This window comes from Triticum dicoccoides, chromosome 5A (genome assembly GCF_002162155.2).
Source record: "Triticum dicoccoides isolate Atlit2015 ecotype Zavitan chromosome 5A, WEW_v2.0, whole genome shotgun sequence".
In the NCBI taxonomy this organism is placed as follows: domain Eukaryota; kingdom Viridiplantae; phylum Streptophyta; class Magnoliopsida; order Poales; family Poaceae; genus Triticum; species Triticum dicoccoides.
Genome location: NC_041388.1, coordinates 384,590,058 through 384,602,117, shown reverse-complemented (window position 1 = coordinate 384,602,117; position 12,060 = coordinate 384,590,058).

The window sequence follows — 12,060 nt, the reverse complement described above, 5'->3', positions numbered from 1 at the left end:
ATAATAAAATTATTATTTATATTTCCTTATGTCATGATGAATGTTTATTATTCATGCTAGAATTATATTAACCGGAAACTTGGTACATGTGTGGATACATAGACAAAACACAGTGTCCCTAGTAAGCCTCTACTAGACTAGCTCGTTAATCAAAGATGGTTAAGTTTCCTAACCATAGGCATGTGTTGTCATTTGATGAACGGGATCACATCGTTAGGAGAATGATGTGATGGACAAGACCCATCTGTTAGCTTAGCATAATGATCTTAAGTTTTACTACTATTGCTTTCTTCATGACTTATACATATTCCTTTGACTATGAGATTATGCAACTCCCGGATACCGGAGGAATACCTTGTGTGCTATCAAATGTCACAACATAACTGGGTGATTATAAAGATGCTCTACAGGTATCTCTGAAGGTGTTTGTTGGGTTGGCATAGATCGAGATTATGATTTGTCACTCCGAGTATTGGAGAGGTATCTCTGGGCCCTCTCGATAATGCACATCATAATAAGCCTTGCAAGCAATGTGACTAATGAGTTAGTTTTGGGATGATGTATTACGGAACGAGTAAAGAGACTTGCCGGTAATGAGATTGAACTAGGTATGAAGATACTGACGATCGAATCTTGGGCAAGTAACATACCAATGACAAAGGGAATAACGTATGTTGTCATTACGGTTTGACCGATAAAGATATTGGTAGAATATGTAGGAACCAATATGAGCATCTAGGTTCCGCTATTGGTTATTGACCGGAGAGGTGTCTCGGTCATGTCTACATAGTTCTCGAACCCATAGGGTCCGCACGCTTAACGTTCGATGACGATTCGTATTATATGAGTTATGTGATTTGGTGACCAAATGTTGTTCAGAGTCCCGGATGAGATCACAGACATGACAAGGAGTCTCGAAATGGTCGAGAGGTAAAGATTCATATATAGGACGATAGTATTCGAACACCGGAAGTGTTCTGAGGGTACCGGGTACGTATCGGGTCACCGGAAGGGGTTCCGGGCTACCCCCGATAAACTATATGGGCCTATTGGGGCAAGAGGGAAAACACAGCAGCCAGCATGGGCTGTTGCGCCCCCCTTGCTGGCCGAATAGGAAGGGGAAAGGAAAAGGGGAAGAGCAAAGGAAGGGGAGGCAATTCGACCTCCCCCTTCCTTCCCTCCTCTCTCCCCTTTCCTTCCCTCTCCGAAAAAGATGGTAAGGGGTGGCGAATTGGCCAAGGCCCCCAAGTAGGATTCCTCCTACTTGGGGCGCCCCATGGTTGTTTCCCTCCCTCTCCCACCTATATATATATGGGGAGGGGGCACCTAGAACACACAATAAACATTGTTAGCTATGTGTGGCACCCCCTCCATAGTTTATGCCTCTGATCATATTCACGTAGTGCTTAGGCAAAGCACTGCGCGGATCACTTCACCATCACTGACACCACGTCGTCATGCTGATGAAACTCTCCCTCGACACTTTGCTGGATCAATAGTTCGAGGGACGTTATCGAGCTGAACATGTGCATAACTCGGAGGTGTCGTACGTTCGGTGCTTGATCGGTCGGAACGAGAAGAAGTTCGACTACATCAACCGCGTTGTCAAACGCTTCCGCTTTCGGTCTACGAGGGTACGTGGACACACTCTCCCCCTCTCGTTTCTATGCATCTCCTAGATAGATCTTGCGTGAGCGTAGGATTTTTTTTTGAAATTGTATGCTACGTTTCCCAATAGTGGTATCAGAGCCAGGTCTATGCATAGATGATATGCACGAGTAAAACACAAAGAGTTGTGGGCGGTGATAGTCATACTGCTTACCACCAACGTCTTATTTTGATTCAGTGGTATTGATGAAGCGGCCTGGACTAACTTTAAATGACCATGTTCATGAGACCGGTTCCACCGACAGATATGCAACTTGTTTTGCATAAAGGTGGCTGGTGGGTGTCTGTTTCTCCAACTTTAGTTGAATCGAATTTGACTATGGCTGGTCCTTGTTGAAGGTTAAAACCGCAAACTTGACGAAACATCATTGTGGTTTTGATGCATAGGTAAGAACGGTTCTTACTAGAAGCCCGTAGCAGCCACGTAAAACTTGCAACAATAAAGTAGAGGACGTCTAACTTGTTTTTACAGGGATTGTTGTGATGTGGTATGGTCAAGACATGATGTGATATACATTGTTGTATGAGATGATCATGTTTTGTAAAAGTTATCGGCAACCGACAGGAGCCTTATGGTTATCGCTTTATTGTATGAAATGCATTCGCCATGTAATTGCTTTACTTTATCACTATGCGTTAGCGATAGTTGTAGAAGCAATAGTTGGTGAGACGACAACGACGCTACGATGGAGATCAAGGTGTCAAGCCGGTGACGATGGAGATCATGACGGTGCTTTGGAGATGGAGATCAAACGCACAAGATGATGATGGCCATATCATGTCACATATTTTGATTGCATGTGATGTTTATCTTTTATGCATCTTATTTTGCTTGGTACGTGTAACATTATAAGATGATCCCTCACTTAAATTTCAAGGTATAAGTGTTCTCACTAAGTATGCAACGTTCCGACAGTTCGTCATGCCGAGACACCACGTGATGATCGGGTGTGATAAGCTCTATGTTCAGATACAACGGTTGCAAGTCAGTTTTGCACGTGCGGAATACTCGGGTTAAACTTTACAAGCCTAGCATGTATAGACATGGCCTCGGAACACTGGAGACCAAAAGGTCAAACGTGAATAATATAATAGATATGATCAAGATAGAGATGTGCACCATTGAAAACTACTCCATCGCATGTGATGATCAGACATGGTTTAGTTGATATGGATCACGTGATCATTTAGATGACTCGAGGGATGTCTATCTAAGTGGGAGTTCTTAAGTAATATGATTAATTGAACTTAATTTATCATGAACTTAGTCGTGATAGTATTTGCATATCTATGTTATAGATCAATAGCTCGCGTATAGCTCCCCTGTTTTATTTTTGATATGTTCCTAGAGAAAACTAAGTTGAAAGATGATAGTAGCAATGATGCGGACTGGATCCGTGATCTGAGGATTATCCACATTGCTGCATAGAAGAATTATGTCCTTGATGCACCGCTAGGTGACAGACCCATTGCATGAGCAGATGCAGACGTTATGAACTTTTGACAAGCTCAGTATGATGACTACTTGATAGTTTAGTGCACCATGCTTTACGGCTAAGGAAATGTTTCTCGGTTATGGAGATGACAAAGAGTTCGTCGTAAGGAGTTACGTCGATGCAAGCTTTGACACTAATCCAGATGACTCTGAGTCTCAATCTGGATACATATTAAAAGTGGGAGAAATTAGCTAGAGTAGCTCCGTGCATAGCATTGTAGACATAGAAATTTGCAAAATACATACATATATGAATATGGCAGACCCGTTGACTAAACTTCTCTCACAAGCAAAACATGATCACACCTTAGTACTCTTTGGGTGTTAATCACATAGCAATATGAACTAGATAATTGACTCTAGCAAACCCTTTGGGTGTTGGTCACATAGCGATGTGAACTATAGGTGTTAATCACATAAAGATGTGAATTACTGGTGTTAAATCACATGGCGATGTGAACTAGATTATTGACTCTAGTGCAAGTGGGAGACTGAAGGAAATATGCCCTAGAGGCAATAATAAAGTTGTTGTTTATATTTCCTTATATCATGATAAATGTTTATTATTCATTCTAGAATTATATTAACCGGAAACTTGATACATGTGTGGATACATAGACAAAACACAATGTCCCTAGTAAGCCTCTACTAGACTAGCTCGTTAATCAAAGATGGTTAAGTTTCCTAAACATAGGCATGTGTTGTCATTTGATGAACGGGATCACATCATTAGGAGAATGATGTGATGGACAAGACCCATCTATTAGCTTAGCATAATGATTGTTAAGTTTTATTGCTATTGCTTTCTTCATGACTTATACATATTCCTTTGACTATGAGATTATGCAACTCCCGGATACCGGAGGAATACCTTGTGTGCTATCAAACGTCACAACATAACTGGGTGATTATAAAGATGCTCTATAGGTATCTCCGAAGGTGTTTGTTGGGTTGGCATAGATCGAGATTAGGATTTGTCACTCCGAGTATCGGAGAGGTATCTCTGGGCCCTCTCGATAATGCGCATCATAATAAGCCTTGCAAGCAATGTGACTAATGAGTTAGTTGCGGGATGATGTATTACGGAATGAGTAAAGAGACTTTCTAGTAACGAGATTGAACTAGGTATGAAGATACTGACGATCGAATCTTGGGCAAGTAACATACCGATGACAAAGGGAATAATGTATGTTGTCATTACAGTTTGACCGATAAAGATCTTCGTAGAATATGTAGGAACCAATATGAGCATCCAGGTTCCACTATTGGTTATTGACCGAAGAGGTGTCTCGGTCATGTTTACATAGTTCTCGAACCCGTAGGGTCCGCACGCTTAACGTTTGATCACGATTTGTATTATATGAGTTATGTGATTTGGTGATCGAATGTTGTTCGGAGTCCCGGATGAGATCACAGACATGACTAGGAGTCTCGAAATGGCCGAGAGGTAAAGATTCATATATAGGACGATAGTATTCGGACACCGAAAGTGTTCTGCGGGTACCGGGTTGATACGTCTCCAACGTATCTATAATTTTTGATTGTTCCATGCTATTATATTATCAACCTTGGAAGTTTTATATGCTATTTTATATGATTCTTGGGACTAACCTATTAACCTAGAGCCCAGTGCCAGTTTCTATTTTTTCCTTGTTTTAGAGTATCGCACAAAAGGAAAATCAAACGGAGTCCAATTGACCTGAAACTTCACGGAACTTATTTTTGGACCAAAAGAAGCCCACAGAGTATCGGAGTTGGACCAGGAGAGTCCCGGTCTGCCCACGAGGGTGGGGGTAGTTCTCCCTCGGGACTGAGGGTATGTACCAGTAGCTATGTGTTTGATCTCTCTCTCTCTCTCTCTCTCTCTCTCTCTCGTGTTCTTGAGGTGATACGATCTTGATGTATCGCGAGCTTTGCTATTATAGTTGTATCTTATGATGTTTCTCCCCCTCTACTCTCTTGTAATGGATTGAGTTTTCCCTTTGAAGTTTTCTTATCGGATTGAGTCTTTAAGGATTCGAGAACACTTGATGTATGTCTTGCGTGGGATAACCGTGGTGACAATGGGTTATTCTATTGATTCACTTGATGTATGTTTTGGTGATCAACTTATGGGTTCCTCCCATGAACCTATGCATAGGGGTTGGCACACGTTTTCGTCTTGACTCTCCGGTAGAAACTTTGGGGCACTCTTTGAAGTTCTTTGTGTTGGTTGAATAGATGAACCCGAGATTGTGTGATGCATATCGTATAATCATATCCACGGATACTTGAGGTGACATTGGAGTATCTAGGTGACATTAGGGTTTTGGTTGATTTGTGTCTTAAGGTGTTATTCTAGTACGAACTCTAGGGCTGTTTGTGACACTTATAGGAATAGCCCAACCAATTGATTGGCAAGAATAACTTTCAGGTGGTTTCGTACCCTACCATAATCTCTTCATTTGTTCTCCGCTATTAGTGACTTTGGAGTGACTCTTTGTTGCATCTTGAGGGACAGTTATGTGATCCAATTATGTTATTATTGTTGAGAGAACTTGCACTAGTGAAAGTATGAACCCTAGGCCTTGTTTCCTAGCATTGCAATACCGTTTGTGCTCACTTTTATCATTAGTTACCTTGCTGTTTTTATATTTTAAGATTACAAAAACCTATATATACTATCCATATACCACTTGTATCACCATCTCTTCACCAAACTAGTGCACCTATACAATTTACCATTGTATTGGGTGTGTTGGGGACACAAGAGACTCTCTGTTATTTGGTTGCAGGGTTGTTTGAGAGAGACCATCTTCATCCTACGCCTCCTACGGATTGATAAGCCTTAGGTCATCCACTTGAGGGAAATTTGCTACTATCCTACAAACCTCTACACTTGGAGGCCCAACAACGTCTACAAGAAGAAGGTTGTGTAGTAGACATCAAGCTCTTTTCTGGCGCCGTTACCGACGAGGTTAGCGCTTGAAGGTATATCTTTAGATCTTGCAATCGAATCTTTTTATTTCTTATTTTAGCACTAGTTTAGTTTATAAAAGAAAACTACAAAAAATTGGAATTAAGTTTGCCTCATACGCTTCATCTTTCTAATATCTTTCGTGAGTATGATGGGAAGGAAAATTGTGCCAAAGTGTTAGAAGAAGAATGCATTAAAATGTTTGGCAGTAAATCTTTGAATGATGAGCATGATTGCAATGTTGTTAGTATGAACTTCTTGAATATCCATAGTACTAATGATGATTGCACTAGTTATGATGAAAATGCCTCCTATAAACATGTCAAGTGGAGTGCATTGGGTTTGCAAGAACACGCCAAATAGGGAAGATAGATATTGCAAGAGGCATAAGCATTTAGAAACTAAATGGTTGCAAGAAAGGCTAGATGTTTGTGCTAAAAATTTAAATTTTCTTGGCCGTACTTGTGAACTTTGCAATTAACGTGGTCATTTAAGCATTCGATGCAAATTGTTTCATGATCTAATCGTTTCCAAAAATTGTGATGACTTGATTTCTCTTGCACATCATAATGAACTTAGTTTGCTTATGGGTTATGAAGAAATGAAACGTATAACTAACTATCTTCCAATATTTGCCCGTGATAAACTTCTTGGTTTTGATCTAGAGGAAATTTATATGTATTATGCGTTGAATTGTATTGAAAATCCTTATATTGCCAACAACATAAAGAAAAGAAAACAAATAGAAGATGATTAGAATACTAATGAAAGGGAAGAGACTTCCCAATATTCTCCTATTATTTCTTATGATGAATCAGGTAATGAGGAGGAGCCTTCTATTCAACCAATCTCATTAATAAGGAGCTCCAAAAAGAGGATTGAACCCACACATGATGTGAAGAAGAAGAAAAGAAAAAGGAAGAGAGGTAAAAAGATATCTCCCCCGAATAATGTTGCTCCTATTATTGTTGTGCCTCATGAAAATGAATCGAAGATAATTGTGGAAGATGATGCACTTGATGATGATCTCGTTATGCCTATTGCTTGTTGTGATGATTATGATTGGGAAGATAATGATACTTCTTATGATCTTGAAAATCTTTTTGGCACTTGCTTGGAAGAATATGATGATAATTGTTATACTATTGGTGTTATCCGTACTATTAATGATGAGAGTGATTATGCTTATGATATGAAAAGGCCCAAGCTTGGGGAAGCTATGTTTGATGAGGATGACATATTTGAGAATATATTTGCTGCAATTAATGTTTGTCCCAAGCTTGGGGATGCTATGTTTAATGAAGATGATATTTCTAGCCTCCCAAGTTTTGAGGAGCAAATTTGTTATGATGATAGCATGCCTCCTACTTATGATGATTATTGTGATGACACCTATGCTATAAAAAGTAGTGATGATTATATTTATAAAACTTGTCATGATTATGACTACCCTTTTTCCGAACATTACTCTTTTAATGTGGAAACAATTTATAGTATTCGAGTCTCTTATGATACTCCCACTATTCCAAAAGAGAAGAATTTTGCTTATGTGGAGAGTAGTAAAAATTTTATGCAAGTATATCATGAAAAGATGCTTCAGGTGCTGGTTATATTGTTGAATTCATTCATGATGCTACTGAAAATTAATATGAGGGAGGAATATATGCTTGTAGGAATTGCAATAATATCAAGTTTCCTCTCTATGTGCTTAAAAGTTTGAAGTTATGTTTGTTTTGCCTTCCTATGCTAGTTGATTATTGTTCCCATAAGTTGTTCGCTCACAAAATCCCTATGCATAGGAAGTGGGTTAGACTTAAATGTGATAGTCATATTCTTCATGATGCTCTCTTTATGTTTCAATTCTTATCTTTTATGTGAGCATCATTGAAATCATCATGCCTAGCTAGGGGCGTTAAACGATAGCGCTTGTTGGGAGGCAACCCAACTTTATTTTTGTTCCTTGCTTTTTGTTCCTGTTTAGTAATAAACAATTCATATATCCTCTATTTAGATGTGGTTTTATGTCTTAATTAGTGTTTGTGCCAAGTAGAACCTTTGGAAAGACTTGGGGGAAGTCTTTGCGATCATGCTGTAAAAAAACAGAAACTTTAGCGCTCACGAGAATTGCTGCCATTTTTTATTGGAGAGTGCTATTTAGTTAAATATTTTTGCAGATGATTAATAGACAAATTACTCAGGTCCACCAATTTATTTGAGAATTTTATGAGTTCCAAAAGTATACGTTTGATACAGATTACTACAGACTGTTCTGTTTTTGACAAATTCTGTTTTCTATGTGTTGTTTGCTTATTTTGATGAATATACGAGTACTATTGATACGTCTCCAAGGTATCTATAATTTTTTATTGTTCCATGCTATATTATATTCTGTTTTGGACATTATTGGGCTTTATTATACACTTTTATATTATTTTTGGGACTAACCTACTAACCGGAGGCCCAGCCCAGAATTGTTTTTTTTTTGCCTATTTTAGGGTTTCGAAGAAAAGGAATATCAAACGGAGTCCAAACAGAATGAAACCTTCAGGAACGTAATTTTTGGAACGAACAAGATCCAGGAGACTTGGACCCTACGTCAAGCAACCAACAAGGAAGCCACGAGGTAGGGGGCGTGCCTACCCCCCCAGGCACGCCCTCCACCCTCGTGGGCCCCCTGTTGCTCCACCGACGTACTCCTTCCTCCTATATATACCTACGTACCCCCAAACGATCAAATACGGAGCCAAAACCCTAATTCCACCGCCGTAACTTTCTGTATCCACGAGATCCCATCTTGGGGCCTGTTCCGGAGCTCCGCCGGAGGGGGCATCGATCACGGAGGGCTTCTACATCAACACCATAGCCTCTCCGATGAAGTGTGAGTAGTTTACCTCAGACCTTCGGGTCCATAGTTATTAGCTAGATGGCTTCTTCTCTCTTTTTGGATCTCAATACAAAGTTCTCCCCCTCTCTTGTGGAGATCTATTCGATGTAATCTTCTTTTGCGGTGTGTGTTGAGACCGATGAATTGTGGGTTTATGATCAAGTTTATCTATGAACAATATTTGAATCTTCTCTGAATTCTTTTATGTATGATTGGTTATCTTTGCAAGTCTCTTCGAAATATCAGTTTGGTTTGGCCTACTAGATTGATCTTTCTTGCAATGGGAGAAGTGCTTAGCTTTGGGTTCAATCTTGCGGTGTCCTTTCCCAGTGACAGTAGGGGCAGCAAGGCACGTATTTTATTGTTGCCATCGAGGATAACAAGATGTTTTTTATCATATTGCATGAATTTATCCCTCTACATCATGTCATCTTGCTTAAGGCGTTACTCTGTTCTTATGAACTTAATACTCTAGATGCATGCTGGATAGCGGTCGATGTGTGGAGTAATAGTAGTAGATGTAGGCAAGAGTCGGTCTACTTATCTTGGACGTGATGCCTATATACATGATTATACCTAGATATTCTCATAACTATGCTCAATTCTGTCAATTGCTCAACAGTAATTTGTTCACCCACCGTAAAATACCTATGCTCTTGAGAGAAGCCACTAGTGAAACCTATGCCCCCCGGGTCTATCTTCATCATATTAATCTTCCAACACTTTGTCATTTTCCTTTGCTTTTATTTTACTTTGCATCTTTATCATAAAAATACCAAAAATATTATCTTATCATATCCATCAGATCTCACTCTCGTAAGTGACCGTGTAGGGATTGACAACCCCTTATCGCGTTGGTTGCGAGGATTTATTTGTTTTGTGCATGTGCGAGGGACTCGCGCGTAGCCTCCTACTGGATTGATACCTTGGTTCTAAAAAACTGAGGGAAATACTTACGCTACTTTGCTGCATCACCCTTTCCTCTTCAAGGGAAAACCAACGCAGTGCTCAAGAGGTAGCAAGTATCGGAGGGTATGAACCATAGAGAAATTGGAATACAGTAGATATTACACCAATATGAATTTATAATGAGTTCACAATAGTACCTAAGTGGTGATTTCTTTTCTTATACTAACGGAGCTTATGAGTTTTCTGTTAAGTTTTGCGTTGTGAAGTTTTCAAGTTTTGGGTAAAGATTCAATGGACTATGGAATAAGGAGAGGCAAGAGTCTAAGCTTGGGGATGCCCAAGGCACCCCAAGGTAATATTCAAGGACAACCAAAAGCCTAAGCTTGGGGATGCCCCGGAAGGCATCCCCTCTTTCGTCTTCGTTCATCGGTAACTTTACTTGGAGCTATATTTTTATTCGCCACATGATATGTGTTTTGCTTGGAGCGTCATTTTATTTTATTTTGTTTTGCTTGCTGTTTGAATAAAATACCAAGATCTGAAATTAGTAAATGTTAGAGAGTCTTCATATAGTTGCATAATTGTTCGACTACTCATTGTTCTTCACTTATATCTTTCGGAGTAGTTTGTCATTTGCTCTAGTGCTTCACTTATATCTTTTTAGAGCACGATGGTGGTTTTATTTTGTAGAAATAGGTGAACTCTCATGATTCACTTATATTATTTTGAGAGTCTTTAGAACAACATGGTAATTTGCTTTGGTTATGAAATTAGTCCTAATATGATGGGCATCCAAGAGGGATGTAATAAAAACTTTCATATAAGTGCATTGAATACTAAGAGAAGTTTGTACTTGATAATTGTTTTGAGATATGGAGATGGTGATATTAGAGTCATGCTAGTTGAGTAGTTGTGAATTTGAGAAATACTTGTGTTGAAGTTTGTGATTCCCGTAGCATGCACGTATGGTGAACCGTTATGTGACGAAGTCGGAGCATGATTTGTTTATTGATTGTCCTCCTTATGAGTGGCGGTCGGGGACGAGCGATGGTCTTTTCCTACCAATCTATCCCCCTAGGAGCATGCGCGTAGTACTTTGTTTTGATAACTAATAGATTTTTGCAATAAGTATGTGAGTTCTTTATGACTAATGTTGAGTCCATGGATTATACACACTCTCACCCTTCCACCATTGCTAGCCTCTCTAGTATCGCGCAACTTTCGCCGGTACCATAAACCCACCATATACCTTCCTCAAAACAGCCACCATACCTACCTATTATGGCATTTCCATAGCCATTCCGAGATATATTGCCATGCAACTTTCCACCGTTCCGTTTATTATGACACGCATCATCATTATCATATTCCTTTGCATGATCATGTAGTTAACATCGTGTTTGTGGCAAAGCCACCGTTCATAATTTTTCATACATGTCACTCATGAGTCATTGCACATCCCGGTACACCGCCGGAGGCATTCATATAGAGTCATACTTTGTTCTAGAATCGAGTTGTAATCTTTGAGTTGTAAATAAATAGAAGTGTGGTGATCATCATTAATAGAGCATTGTGCCAAAAAAGGCCAAATAAAAAAAGAAAGGCCAAATAAAAAATAAAATATATATATAAGGGGCAATGCTACTATCCTTTTACCACACCTGTGCTTAAAAGTAGCACCACGATCTTCATGATAGAGAGTCTATTATGTTGTCACTTTCATATACTAGTGGGAATTTTTCATTATAGAACTTGGCTTGTATATTCCAACAATGGGCCTCCTCAAGTGCCCTAGGTCTTCGTGAGCAAGCAAGTTGGATGCACACCCACTTAGTTTCTTTTGTTGAGCTTTCATACATTTATAGCTCTACTGCATCCGTTGCATGGCAATCCCTACTCACTCACATTGATATCTATTAATGGGCATCTCCATAACCCGTTGATACACCTAGTTGATGTGAGATTATCTTCTCCCTTTTTGTCTTCTCCACAACCACCCTTCTATTTCACCTATAGTGCTATATCCATGGCTCACACTCATGTATTGCGTGAAGATTGAAAAAGTTTGAGAACATCAAAAGTATGAAACAATTGGTTGACTTGTCATCGGGGTTGTGCATGATTTAAATACTTTGCGTGGTGAAGATG